Source organism: Mustela lutreola, chromosome 12 (genome assembly GCF_030435805.1).
Source record: "Mustela lutreola isolate mMusLut2 chromosome 12, mMusLut2.pri, whole genome shotgun sequence".
Taxonomy (NCBI): domain Eukaryota; kingdom Metazoa; phylum Chordata; class Mammalia; order Carnivora; family Mustelidae; genus Mustela; species Mustela lutreola.
This window is the reverse complement of record NC_081301.1, coordinates 71,511,310-71,525,405: the sequence shown is the minus strand read 5'-3', so window position 1 is coordinate 71,525,405 and position 14,096 is coordinate 71,511,310. Positions and strand designations below refer to the sequence as shown.

The 14,096-nt window shown below is 41.0% G+C and overlaps 1 protein-coding gene across 5 annotated transcripts in view; it reads left to right on the top strand.

The window, feature by feature from the left end:
* Positions 1 to 14,096, top strand: part of AOPEP (aminopeptidase O (putative)) — a 333,964-nt gene that overhangs the window by 242,495 nt on the left and 77,373 nt on the right. The gene's annotated exons all lie outside the window — the stretch shown is intronic.

Genomic DNA, 14,096 nt, shown 5'->3' with positions numbered 1-14,096 from the left:
TGTTTACAACTACAGGTCCTGGAGGCATCTGGGTAGCTCAGTCAGTTAAGCATCTAACTCTTGATCTCAGCTCAGGTCTCAATCTCAGGGTCATGAGTTCAAGCCCCAGATTGGGCTCCACATTGGGTGTGTGCGCATACTTAAAATATAAAAATACTATAGATCCTGGACTCAAGCCATACCCAGTGAATGAGGATCTCTTTAAGTAGGACTGGGACCAACTGAGAGAATCCATAATCATGTCACATTCTGCAGTATATTGAATCAACAGAAGTTTTCTTATTCCTTGAGTATAATCTAAACTCTTAGAATCGTTTAGTTTTATGTTCCTCCTGAGCAATCCAAATATTTGGCTTTATGGTTTGGTTTATTTGTTCAACCGTTATGCCAAGCACTATGTGCTGGGCATCGGGCTTACAAGGCTGACAGGACACAGTCCTGCACATGAGCACATGGCCCATGTGGGCATCGACAACCAACTGTTGTTCAAGGTGTACCCAAGTGGCCTCTGCCCTGAGCTTGAGACCTGAGAGGATCCAAAGAAGTTGACTTTTCTGTTTGCCACAGTCAGCTGGGAGACCAAGCCCATTGGAAGACCTGGAGGCAGGAGATTTGGCTGTGCCCCACTGGGTCACAAGTCAGCCAGCTCATGTGCAAGGGAGCCAATTTAATTGTCCTTAAGGTGCAAAGTCTGGCAGGTCATGTTTGGACATAGGGGTGTTACCTGTTTTTCAGGTTCATACATATTGTGTGCCCACAAGAGAGATTCACTCAAGTAAGGACATTGCCGCAATCATAAAGAAGAATACCATTTAACAGGACTTCATTGTAATGGTGCTTTGTCTTTTTCATAGAGATCTTTGGAAGGCAGAAACAATGTAAACTTAAAGGATTAGGACAAAGATATCAGCATCAGATTGTAAACCTATACATCAATAGAAGAACATCTGCTTCTACTTTAAGAACTACCCCTATTCTCTATTTTATTACCCTGAAGACATATTCTGGCAGACTCTTCATCAAAGGCAGATTCTTCTATGCTTGCATTATGCTCTTGCCACCCCCAGGAAAAGCCCTGGGACCCAGCGGTGCGGCAAGCTGTGCACATGGGTGCACAAGTAGACAGGGCCCCTTGGCACCCTGACATGCCACAGTATTATTGCGCATATGATGTTCAGCTCTGCATTTCCTGCTTCTGGACAGCGACTCTGACAGTGGCCCTCCACCAGGCTCGCGGGGACTTTTGCCAGCCCTCGCTAGCAGAGCACCTGCTGACAAGGAAAGCTATTAGGAACACTTGGCTGATTTTAGAACATGGGGATTTTTCCCCTTCTCTTTTGTGGAGAGCCATTATGTCGAACAAAATAGGTGTATGTTTACTATGTGCATGGTATAGAACTCTTGGGTGTGGCCCCTATTGCTTCCTGGTTAAATATTAGTCTTTTCTGGTGTTGCATGACTTTGGGTCTGCTTTAGAATCACAGGCAGGACCAACTCAAATGAGGAGCTCATTTGCTGATCTCATTTGGTGGCCTGATCTGCCCAAGCTGGGAGCCCCTGTTAGAGGTAGAGCCGCAGCTCAGATCCAGGACCCTCAGCCTCCTGTCCATCCAACTAAGGTATTTTGTGTTTTTTAGCAAGGTTGCTTTTAATCCAAATCAGCTTGAACCCATCCTTGCCTGCATTTTTACAAGACCTATGAAGAGATAATAAAAGAATACAGCAGGGAGCTCTGAGCAGTGATGATTTTTGATGTAATTAATGACTGCTCTTTTTCCCCCGAATCTGTTCTTCACTATTCTTTAGAGGGCAAAGCTGTGCTTTGTGCATGCAGTAATATGAGCCTCACTTGCCAAGACTTTTCATAAATACGTGTCATGGTCTGTACTTCCTTCGTCCATGTGATATCTCTAAATGGTAGTAGCCTGCTGATCTGATGGAATGTTTTACATAGGAAATTCTGGGCTTTACTGCATTGAAAAGTTGGAATCTTTTTTGGCGTGAATGAATACGAGTGTGTGTAGAGGTTCTTCGCTTTTAGAAAGACACAGCTATTCCTCCCTTGAGATGGAAACTAAATTAGATAATAAATATCAGGTCATCCAAACAACAAATGAGAAAAAGCAATTCGTCGAACAAAGAAATGTCTTTTTGTGCCATCTAAAGCATTTAAGAGACGCCTCCTTTATCTTCTTATTTGCATTCAAAAGCCAATTCCAAGTAGAGTCCCTGCCTTTTGCCCTCATTTTGTCCTCTCCACTGACCCAAAGCAGGAGAGCTTCGAGGGCACAGCCCAGAGGTGGCCCAGCAGCAGGTGTTATCACATGGGTCAGGATAACAGTGATTGTCAAACTGCCCAAATCCATCTGTCTGTTTCTAAACAGGGCAGCGTGCCTGTCACATGCGTATCTTTGTATGGCAGTTGTCTGTGATGGTGCTTGGTAATGGATGTGTTCAGTTCATTCAACAGAAGACCCTGTCCTTCCAGGTTGGTCCTCCAGCTTGGGCCTCTGCAAGCTCAGTGTTCTGCTTCCGATCCTATCTATTTATAACTGCCACTACCATATCTAAGTATGGTTCAGACAATTTGATGCATAAAATGCAAGGCCGCATTATCTGGAGGTCAAAGAGCAGGAGTAGAGGCTGGGTGGGAAAGGAGAGTCAGTTGTGTGCTACCCAATTTGCTGTTTTCACAGAGGATGCTGTAGTGAACTTTTGTTCTGCAATCTTAATCCTATATTGGATGAAGGAGGTAATTGATATATTAGATGCGTCTTTGGAAGCTGTGTGGCTTTGGGCGAGCCGCTTGCCTTCTCTGAACCCTCACTGCTTCTTTGGGGAATGAGTGGGGGTTGGCCTGGGTGAAGGCCAGAGCTGTTTTTTTGCCTCATGTCACTGTATGCTATGCCTGGTAGCTGAAGTGTCGCTCTATCTAGATGAGCCTGGTTGCTCTGAGAGGAGGGAAGTCTGGCTTTACTTTTCCTCCAGGTATCTCCCTTTCCAACCTAGGAATCTGTTGCCTTGCCCACAGACTGGAAACTTGCCCTTGGTTTGGAGTGGTATTGGAAGAGTTTTCATGTGTTTCCTCCTGAGTGGTGTTTTACAAAGGTACTTATCAAGAAACCTTGTCTGTGCATTTCTTTTCTCCTCAGCTGGAAAATTGTTATATGAAAGATTATTGGGAGAAATCACAGGTAATAATCAACCTGCAAGAGAATTTAGCCTGGTTGATCATTGAACAGGCATTTGCTTCTATTGCAGATCAATTATTCACAGATAGTAACCTGTTTGATCCACTAGCAAGAGATGAAAAAAATTTTGCTTGGGTTGTCAATGCCTTGAAATGCCTGTAGATCGTTAAAAGCTGCAAATGCGCTTTACCTCAGATAGTGGCAACTATTACTTCTAGGATACGTTTTGGGACATAAGAGTAAATACTCATTTTTGTCTCTTGTCCAGATGATCCAGTGAGTTCTAGCAGGGGAAGAAGACATTGGGGCCAAATGCTCCAGAAGCAGCCCCTCATTTTTTATGCTGATTTTATATTTAAATCTGTAGGTTATTTGCCACTTTAAAAAGTAAAACCAAGCAGAGCCAGTAATGAAATGTTTGGGAGAAATTGCTACAGTGATCACTATAGAGCTTGTGGCCGAATGTTGCCATGTTCCTTATATTGAGAAAGCAGAACCTATTTGGCATTGAGGTATAACAAGAAATGATCAAACCCAGATGCTTTCCTAAAATTGTATTTTTGGTACATTTATATGTCTGTTACAAAGTGTGCTACATGCTAAAAATATTTTCCTTTGTAGGCTAAGGGAATTTCAAACCACATCGAGGGCTGTATAGATCAGGTGGTTTTTCTTAAAGAGCATTAAGGGCATCCTGGTTGTTATTAGTCCCGACCTTACAGTATGACATTATTTATGCCCCAAAGCTCCACAATTCACTTCTTAATTTCAGCAACTTTACTGGCATGAAAATGCATGGAATGGAGGCCAGAGTCAATACATCAGACTTGGGGCCCATGACTCCTGGGCAACAAGTGATACTAGGGTTGGACTAGAGAGAATGCCTTCACCCCCCCATGGCCTATTTCCATGGAGAGAGGTTGCCTTCCACATCTGGTGGCTCCTCCAGCCTTCCCTCCAGAGGCTCCATCTCCCCTTCTCTGTGTTCCCTTCTTCCTCCATCGTGCATGCTGTCACTTTTCCATGCGGTCAGCCAAAGATACATTCTCTTTAAGACTGTTCTCTGTTATAATTGTTACAAGGTTGGCTTCTCTAGAGTTCTCATGGAGTCTGTCCTCCTCAAATTGTGTTTCTTCATCACTGTTATTGATTTTATAACTGAGGGATGTCTGCCTGGGTTTTGCATAAGTGCTTCTAGCAAATAAAATTATAAATGGGTAAATCCAAGAACATGGAAGTCGGGTAGCTCTGTACAGAATTGTATTTGTGGTTTTTTTAAAAAAAATATTTTATTTATTTATTTGAGAGAGAGAGAGCGTGAGAGAGAGGATGAGCATGAGAAGTGTGAGGGTCAGAGGGAGAAGCAGACTCCCTGCCGAGCAGGGAGCCCGATGTGGGACTCGATCCCGGGACTCCAGGATCATGACCTGAGCCGAAGGCAGTCGCTCAACCAACCGAGCCACCCAGGCGTCCCTGTATTTGTGATTTTAAGCCTTCTCTCTTTTTAATTATTACATTGGTTTTAAATGCATGTAAATTTTAGATGATTTTAGATGTTTTTGTATCTAGTGCCTGTCATGTTGGTACCTTCAGAAAACAATGTCGAAATATCAAATTTCAATTCTGATATTCTTAGGACAACAGTGGGCTTATTGTTTTGAATGTGATGGGACCAGAATCAGAATGATCTCCTTTATCGTAAAGCATATGAGAAAGAGAATTTGCTTCCTTGTGTCCCCCGGTCCTTTGGAAAGAGACAGTCACTTGCCTGTCATAGCTTGGCCATGCCATATCACTGTGGGCTCCATGAGAGGTGTCATATCTGTGTGGTGGTCAGGTGATGCTTTTTGTTATGATGCCACAAGTCATTGCATAGGTTCAAAATACAAGACAGGCTTTTGTTTCTGGGGTATAAGAGGCAGGGAATTAGTATCTCCTGGTTTACTTTGTGCCTCTGGGTTTATGTGCTGTCTCATTTCATCCTCAGCACTGCTCTGCGAAACAGCATCATCTGCTTCTAATAGGCCCAGAAAGGTTGTGTGACATGCCCAACGTTGCACAGCTTCTAGCTGGTAAGGACCAGAGGGTGCCTAGGTCTAGGTTCTGAACTGTGTATTTCTCATGACACATGGCTTCGTACAGAGCTTGTTAAACCGCATGCACAGGCCAGCACTTAGAAACAACAACAGCGTATTTAGTTGTATGTTAGCATGATTTCCAATGCCCTTGAACCTCAGAGAGCAAGGCAGTGAGATAAGAAATGCTCAAATAGAAAGCAAAGCTAAAGTGAACTGCTGTCTATGCTTTAAAGTGAAATCCATAATTATAAAAGAGAAATGACCAGAGGTTGGTAGGTTTAAGAGAGTCTAACATACCTAATATTAATAGGGATATAAATTCACTGGGTAGATTCTCAAAGGCTGTAGGTGTTTATGATGAGTCTAATAAAGCTTTAATATTCTTGTGGTTCTTTTTCATCTCTCATACTCCTGAGCACAAAAGCCGTGTTGTATGCAGAATGGCTGGGTTTATCCCTAGCAGAGAGAAGTTATGTTTGGTATCTAAAGAACAATGAGAGTTTGCTGCTTGGCTGATCAATGCTGGATCAAGTTCACATTCCCCAGCTCCTACTCTCCCACCTACACATGCAGGGGGTGGAAGCAGAGCAAAAGAGGGAGGACGGATCCTTTTTTCACAGAGAAAGAGATGTGAGCTTGGGCTTTCCTAATATGGACACAGCTGGGCTTGTGTAGCATTAAACACTGATTTAATCCACTACTGGAGGAAACATCATACAAAAAGTAAAGAGATTAGCAACCAGTTAATTCTGGCCCTTCCCGTTGTCGTCCTGGAACGCCTTTTATATCGATTTAAATGTTTGGTGAACAAACATTCTGGAAAATAGCTTTCTCATATATTATTTATATTGGGGACAGCCTTCCCCAGGACCCCCCCCCCCCCAGTTGGGGTGGATTTTACTTTCCCCACTCTCTGTGTTCTTACTTCTGAATAGAGGTGGGACGGTTTAGGCCCATTGTACTTGTTTGCAAATTGTGACTTCATTGGGTTCTCTTGGGAAGCCAGATGACAGGCAATCCAGTCTGAGTGCCAATGTTTTTAAAAATAGACATGCTGGAAAAAGAAGAAGAGACATGCCAGGGCCCCAGATTCCCAATGCATAGCTTCCTTTGAAGGCACCGTGAAGCAGGAGGCACTTATAGACACCGTATCCACTCCCTCTTAGGGAATAACCAAAGGGACCTAGACATGAGTATTTGCTTTTGAAGCTACTGAAATGTTAACATCCGCGTTTATACTTTTAACTAATTAGTAGCTAATATCTTTTGTAAGGCATTTTGCCAGAGTAGTTTTCCTATAGCATCAATGTAGTGTGTTTTTCTAAATAAGGAAGCCCATTTAGTTAGAGCATGATGCGCAGCACTAAGGAAGATCAACCTGGGTTGCTTCCTGTGTGGAACAGTAGCTTCTGCAAATAACAAAGGGTCTTTTCCATTGGTACACACTGTCCCTAATTGCAGCCAGCAGTCTTCCAAATGCAAAATATTTGTTTCCAGGGAATCCGTGGCAGCTATCGACATAAGTAGAACAATGTCTATTAGAACAATGTCCAGGGCATGAGTGGGAAATAATACCTCATATGTATGTGAGGTTCTAGATTCCCTGAAAGACAAGGATCTTTTTGTTCAGGATCCAGAATTGTATTACCCATGAACCTGGAAAAACTGGAAAAAACTCTAAAAACTCAAATATCTATCCATCCATCCTTGCCTCCCTTCTGGTTAGTGTTGGGATCTTCCACTTCTTTTTTTTTTTGATCTTCCACTTCTTTTTAATTCGTGTGTGTGTGTCTGTGTGTGTGTGTGTGTGTACACACTTAACTAATCTTGCCCAGAAGTTTATCCCTAGGTGTAAGCTATAGGAATTGCTAGCGTGGGTCAGGGCAGCAGCCCATTCTGCCCAGCATTGTGTCTGCTGTTTACCCAGAGACTTATTGAAATAGAACTTAATAGATGGCTGTCCTCTGTGGCATTGACCTTGAAATTTAGATGTCTCCCAAACATCTGGAATGTCTTAATAGTAACTTGTGAGAGATGGGTCGTCATTAAAATGATCGTTAAACCGGTGGTTCTCAACACTGGCAGTACAGTGGAATCACTGGGGGAGAGTTAGGGGTGGGAAACACTTCAAAAAGGACTGATGCAGGGTCCTACTCTTGGGACGGGAATTTCAGTGATCTGGAGTGCCACCTGGTTAATGGGATCTATAAACCCTCCTGGTGATTCTAATAAGCAGTCAGGGGACCCTCTGATTTAACGCCGCCCCTACATAACTTTGTATTTCACCTGTGAAACTCTTTAAGGTCAGAATGTCCATGAATGTTAAGCTCCTGTAAAGAATTGCAGTCATACAGGTGCTGAAGGGGGTGTACAATATCTGTTTTCTGAAATGGCTGTTGCAATAGACTTTTATGGTATGGGATAATATTTTATGGGCTGTGTTTTGATCTGAGGTTGATCTGATCCACATAACAAGCAACTATTTTAAAGTAAGACTGTCATGCTAGATGTTCCCTAAGCTCTCATGCTGGAGTAGAAAGAGTACTGCACTTCCAGCCTGGAGATCGAAGAACCACCCAACATTAAGTATTAAAGAAATGAAATTTGGGGGACCTGGCTGACTCAGTCAGTAGAATATGTGACTTTTGATCTTGGGCCTGTGAGTTTGAGCCCATTATTCGGTGTAGAGATTACTTAAAAAAATCTTTAAAACAAACAAATTAAAAAAATGAAAATTCCCTGAGACTCAGTTTCTTCATCCTGAAAATGGGACTGTGTGAGAAACAAACTGCGGTCTGTATGTGGAAGCCCTTGGCGGACCACTGAGACCTTACAGAATTGGCCACTCTGCTTCTTTCTTCCACTTCTGAGGTCCCATGTCTCTGATACACATAGCAGATGGGTACTTTTTATGGCTTAAGCTCACTTCCCTCCAGTTTCTAGAATGTTGCATTGCTTCTAGAATTTGATAAATAACAGCTGCCTTGCCTCGTAAGCACATCGCATGTGCCTGGATCTTCGCAGTTCTCTAAGAAAGGAGGCATAGAGAGATCACGTGACTAATATATGGCCGAGCCCGGATTCAAACCCAACACACTACCCGTGTGCTGCTTATACTTTGCCAGCTTACTGCCTGGTCACACGAGTGTCCTGAGGACAGGGATGGTGGCTTACTCATCTGTGTTCACAAAGTCTAGTGCTCTGTTTTGCAGTAAGCTCTCAGTATGCTTGTTAAGTGACTAACCTGTCTCTAGTTTACATTCTTGTTCCCGAGGTCAGAACCTATTTTCTCTGGTTTTGATATCAAAAGAAGTAAAATACTTGGTTGGTTAACATTTTATTGTAGTTTAGCACCAAGTTTATATAATATTGTATTTACTTTTATTTTGTTTTGCAACAGTTCTTTTCCTTGAATTTTACAAGTAGGGCATAATCATACGTCCTTACCTTTTGTGCTTCACTTCTAAGTGTTTTTAATGGAGAGAAATATTAGAACCATGACATTTTATCAGAGCCCCTTACTCTCCCCCAAAAAGAAAAAGAAAGTTAAAGAAAGAAAAAATAAACCCAGAATATTTTTATTTATTCATACTCTTGCTTGCCCAAAATGGAGTTAAGACAGCTTCTAAAGCAAGATAGAGTGTGATAAAAATAAATTAAAATATAAAAAAACAAAGCAATGTGAAAATAATAGTAGGAAAATAAGATGGTGCCAGGAATTAAATTGTCATACAATATGCACCCCTTGAAGTTCTTATGCTTGGTTTAATGTAGGGGCACAGCATTTTCTAGAAGAGGGAAAAGGGATCAATTTGCAATGTTCATGAGGTAAAATAAACCAGGTGCCTGAGTCCCCCTATTGCTGGTGTTGATACCAGGCTCCCTGTGGGGCCTCTCAGAAAATTACTATTTAATGTAATAAACAATCCTCTGAAACTATCCTTACGGTAAACACTGGGATGGGTTTTATGGGACTGTTTCTTATAATGCACCTCAATAAAGGTTGATGGCTTCTTACCAGAACATAATGTGATAAAAGGAATTTCACAGAGCACCAGTAAGACGTCATCCTGTGCCAGCGGTATGGTGGTCTGCACTAATCCAAGAGGATCTTAGAGTATCTAGGGCAGGGGTTTGGGCAGTCAGGAAGGTCTGTAAACCTCCTGACAGTTGATGCGTGTGTGAGAAGGGAGTAGGGGACTGTTAATGATTGTAGGTGTATTTCTGTCCAGGGAGCCAAAAGCTGATAGCTAATGCTTCATCAGATTCTCGGAGGGGATCTAGAAATGGAAGAACTGAGCGTGTTCCCTCAGGCAGACTCTGTAAAAGTTTCTGAATAACAGTGAGTTTGGGGTTATGATGCCTGAGAGGAAGAGGTTCTCTTAGCCAGTTCAGGGCAGAACAAATGCGGGAAGGATTTCCTTTTTTGAAAACTATGCTTTATAAGGATTCCACCAAGGGCTCCATTTAGCAGGGCCAACATCCTCTTGAGAAAGAAGAATTAGGCATTTATTCTAACACAGACACAAAATAGTCAATAATAGAAATGATAATTTTTTCTAAAATCAAAGATATCATAAAGGAATGTTATCTTCTAAAAGGGTAGAGCAAAATTTAAAGGCCTAGAATTTGAGAACGTTGACCCTAATCAGGATTATTTCCTTGTTATTATTTGCAACTTAAACTAATCTTGATTTTATTTCCAGTTTTGTATAGGTGCTTACTTTTTAATTTACCCTCAATATATGTTGGCTATAGAGCCCTTCTGAAACAAGCAAAAGCTTCTGGACTTCTCTATAGTGTTTGATATTAAAAGATCTTCTGACTTCATATAGCAGATAGTTTTTCCTCTCCTGTGCCTGGGGGAGTGTAATTTGCCATCCGAGGCTGTTTGGACTAATTAAAGGGCTCCTCTTGTCTGCCCTTTCAGCTTTCTGGGTGACTAGGAAGGCGTTCTGCTGCTTCTCATTCCTCTGGACTGTAGCTCACCATGAAGCAGAAGCATGTGTCCATATTAATAATATGAAATTGATATCACTACCATATTCCAATGAAAAGAGTCATTTCCTCTTGACAAGAAGAAGAAAAAGAAGAAGAAAGAAAGAAAGAAAGAAAGAAAGAAAAAGGTTTTCTTTCTAAAAGTAATCTCCAGCCACTAGATTAAGTAATGCTTTTATTCTAAAGCAATGGCATTTTCCTCAGCCTCTGAAGTGTTTTCAGCTATTATAAGCTGCATTGACAAGAAAGTTTCTTAAAGCAACTTCCTTTCAAAACTTGCATCTCTATTAGACGAAACATTTTTTAAAACATAATTCAAATAGAAAACATCTGTTTTTAAAAGATAGCTTTAAAGTGCTTTTACCACTTTCTTAAAGATAGTTATTAGAGTATCCATCCCTGGCTACAGAATTCCAATTTTATTTTTTTTTATTTATTACTTTTTTAAAGAGAGAGAGCGGGAGAGAGAAAGTGTGCATGCATTCTGTTGGGGAGGGGGCAGTAGGAGAAGAGTTTGAGAATCCCAAGCAAGCTCCACACCCAGCACAGAGCCCAGTTGGTTGGGTTTGGGGGGTTGGATCTCACCACCCTGAGGTCATGACCTGAACCTAAATCAAGTGTCAGATGTTTAAACGACTGAGCCACCCAGGCACCCACAGAATTCCTTAAATAAGTACTCTTCCTCCAGTTTTTCTACACCCTACCTTTATCGGGGCTACCCCATGAAGAAAGGAAGATTTAGACAGGCAAAAGGAGAAATGTGTGGAGGTTATATTGAACATAATAAAAATAATTAATATTTTCCTGATAAAATAAAGCACGTGGGTAGCTTAGTCCCTTAAGTGTCTGCCTTTGGCTCAGGTCATGATTCTGGTGCCCAGGATCCAGCCCCAAGTCAGGTTCCCTGCTCAGTGGGGAGCCTGCTCTCTCTTTCTTCCTCTGCTGCTCTCCCTGCTTGTGTACGCTTTCTCTTGCTCTCAAATAAATTAACAAAATCTTTAAAAAATGTATCTTTCCGATAATTTTGAAATGTGTTACTATTTCATTCTAGATCAAACTCAGCTCCAAACACTGCATTTTGGAATACAATTTTCATGATTAATATAAGAGGGAATTAAGAATCTTTATTTCTCATTTCTATTTTTATTTTTACTTTTTTTTTTTTTTTAAAGAGGTAATTTTGGAAGTACCCTGGCAATGTAACCGATGTCCCATAGTCTCTTTCTTTAAAAAAAAAAAAAAGGGCACAACTTTTTGCTCTTTACAAAATAAGGTATTTTAGTGGAGAAACAAGCAGGAGTTAATTAGATCTTCATCTTGAGACTCTACCCCTTGAAATTTCATGTGCTATTCATTCAGTCATTTGTTCCTATAGCTTCCATTTACTTAGTTCACATTTATTTAGCATCTACCATGGCCAGCAGTATTTTAACTAACCTGATAAAAATCAAAAACTAAAGAGACAGGATCTCTTTCTTCCTGGACTTTAAAGTCCAGCTGGGGAGATAAACATTCAACAAATTAATAATAATTTTTTTAAAAAAGGTGTAATAGAACTGTACAACACAGAGTGAACCCTGCTGTAAACTATGGGCTTTGTTTAATAATGGTGTATCAAATATTGGTTCCTGAATTGCAACAAACATACTACCCTAATGAAAGATGTTAGTAATAGAGGAAACTGTGTTATGTTGGCACATGGGAACTCTGTGCTTTTTGTATAAATTTTTGTTATCTACTCTAAAAAATAAAATCTCATAATTAAAAATAATTTTTAATAGCTCTAAAGTGTAAGCAATTTAGAAGAAATAAACAGGATGCTATTCGAAGGAATAGTGGGGGTGAAATAATTTGGAATGGGGAGTAAGGAAAGACCTTTCTAGAGTTGTTCAAGGCCAGAACTAGAGAATAAGTAGGAGCCAGCCTGGCAGAGAAGAGAAAGCTCATTCTTGGTAAAGGAAAGTGATATCATTTGAAATACCTTTCGAAGTATTATTCTGGCTTCTCAGTGGAGGATGGATTGTGGCAGTGGGTGGGAAGGTGCAGGACTACAAAGGAGAGGAGTTAGGAGGAAATTAGAGTGGACCATAGCTTTATCACCTACACACAGTAGCAGAGTGACAGTAGGATTCTTTCCTTTGCTCAGCTTCTGCCAGAAAGCATTAGGTTCTCCATGAGCTACAGAGTAGGAAGAAAGGAGACTGTCATTGGCAGTAAGACAGGGTTCCCAGGTCTCAATTCCTAAGATCTTTTCAGTGACTTAATGGGATTTTTAGTGTGAAGAATAATTGTGTGTGTGTGTGTATTTGAGACTACAATCAGATGAGAATTACAGTGAAAAACAAGCCTTCAAATACTAACTATCCATCTGTAATAACAGATTTTCATAGAAGTCTGTATATGATTAATTTTCAATAGTTTCCTATTCCCACTACTGGATTGTTGGAATTTATTTTATTTTTTGTTTCTTTTTAGGCTACATGTTAAAAAAATTGTTGATAAGTCAACAAAAAAGATACTTAAGGAAGGTCTATTTAAGCAGGATGCTGTTTTGGTACATAAGTATTGGAAGGTTTTTATCAGAGTTCTTAGGGGTGGTGAATTCCCAAGGAAGAAAAGTCTAGTGGGTAAAGGGAAGTGTCTATCAGTGATAGATTTCTATTGATTCTGGAACTGTTCTTAGTAGCAGGAAAGCTCAAACAGTTCGGGATTTTATTTCAATTTGAAAGTAAATAGCTCTTCAATTACATAATCCACTCCATAATTTTAATTTTTATCTAGCTCTGTATGTGTACTGGAGATGTGCAAGGCATTAACTACTTTTAGGCATTTGTTTTGCAGTGGAAAAATTGTATATGATAGTTGTACATTATATATAAAAAGATTTGATACCACTTCAAAAAATCTTTAGCAAATGAGCATGCATTTCATAGTCCTTACCTAATAATAATAGAAAATGGCTAATCTGCCTATCTAACTCTATAAGTACCTTTTTTTTTTTTTTTTTTTTTGTATTCTGGAAACACAAAAACTTAAGTGAAGAATTCCCCATTTGAGCAGACCTGTTGTTTATTTTAGAACCTATAAGTGCATCATCGATGTAATTTTAAGTAGTCCAGTTATGAATATGGGATGAAGGGATAAAATCAAGTTTTCCACTCTGATGTCTCCATTAAGAAGCTCCTCTTTGTGTAAAATACTCCGTGGCAAAGTTGCTTCTATTTAAAGTAGTGAGTTTGATCTTGGCTTTGATCTAAAGCTTTTGATCTTGAAAGAAGGATGGAGTAGCAATAAAGAGAGGGCAAGACAGATTTTCTTTAAAGAAATGCGATAAAGTTAAAGGGATAGTCAAGATCAACAAACGCGAGTGCGACCCGACTCTTCTCCCCAAGTGCTCACCCCCATTCTGGTTCAGCCAACTTCTCACGCGGATGGGCAGAAGTGGTGTCTGAGGAAAAATTTGGAGCATGGCAGACTTTACAAACTAAGTGGAAACTATCCCCCTAATTATGAAGACAGAGTGTCGCCTTTTAAATTCTCCCCAGTCGCTGTGGGGGTCCGCGGGCAGGGTGCGCGCGGCGCCTACGGCACTTAGAGCGCACAGGCTCCGTCAAGGCGCGGGCGGTGCGCCTTCTACGCTCTCCGGGTTTCTCTCCCGGGAGGTCACCTGCCACCGTCCCGGAGTCAGGAGGGGCCACTGGAAAACGTCTACTTAATGGCGTCTAATCCATTCCCGGAAAAAAAATCCACTAGGAAAGTTCCTTTCCGCTCCGCGAAGGCCATCTGGACACTTAGGTTTCTGACCCGAAGAGGGAGTTCGGCTAGCCTC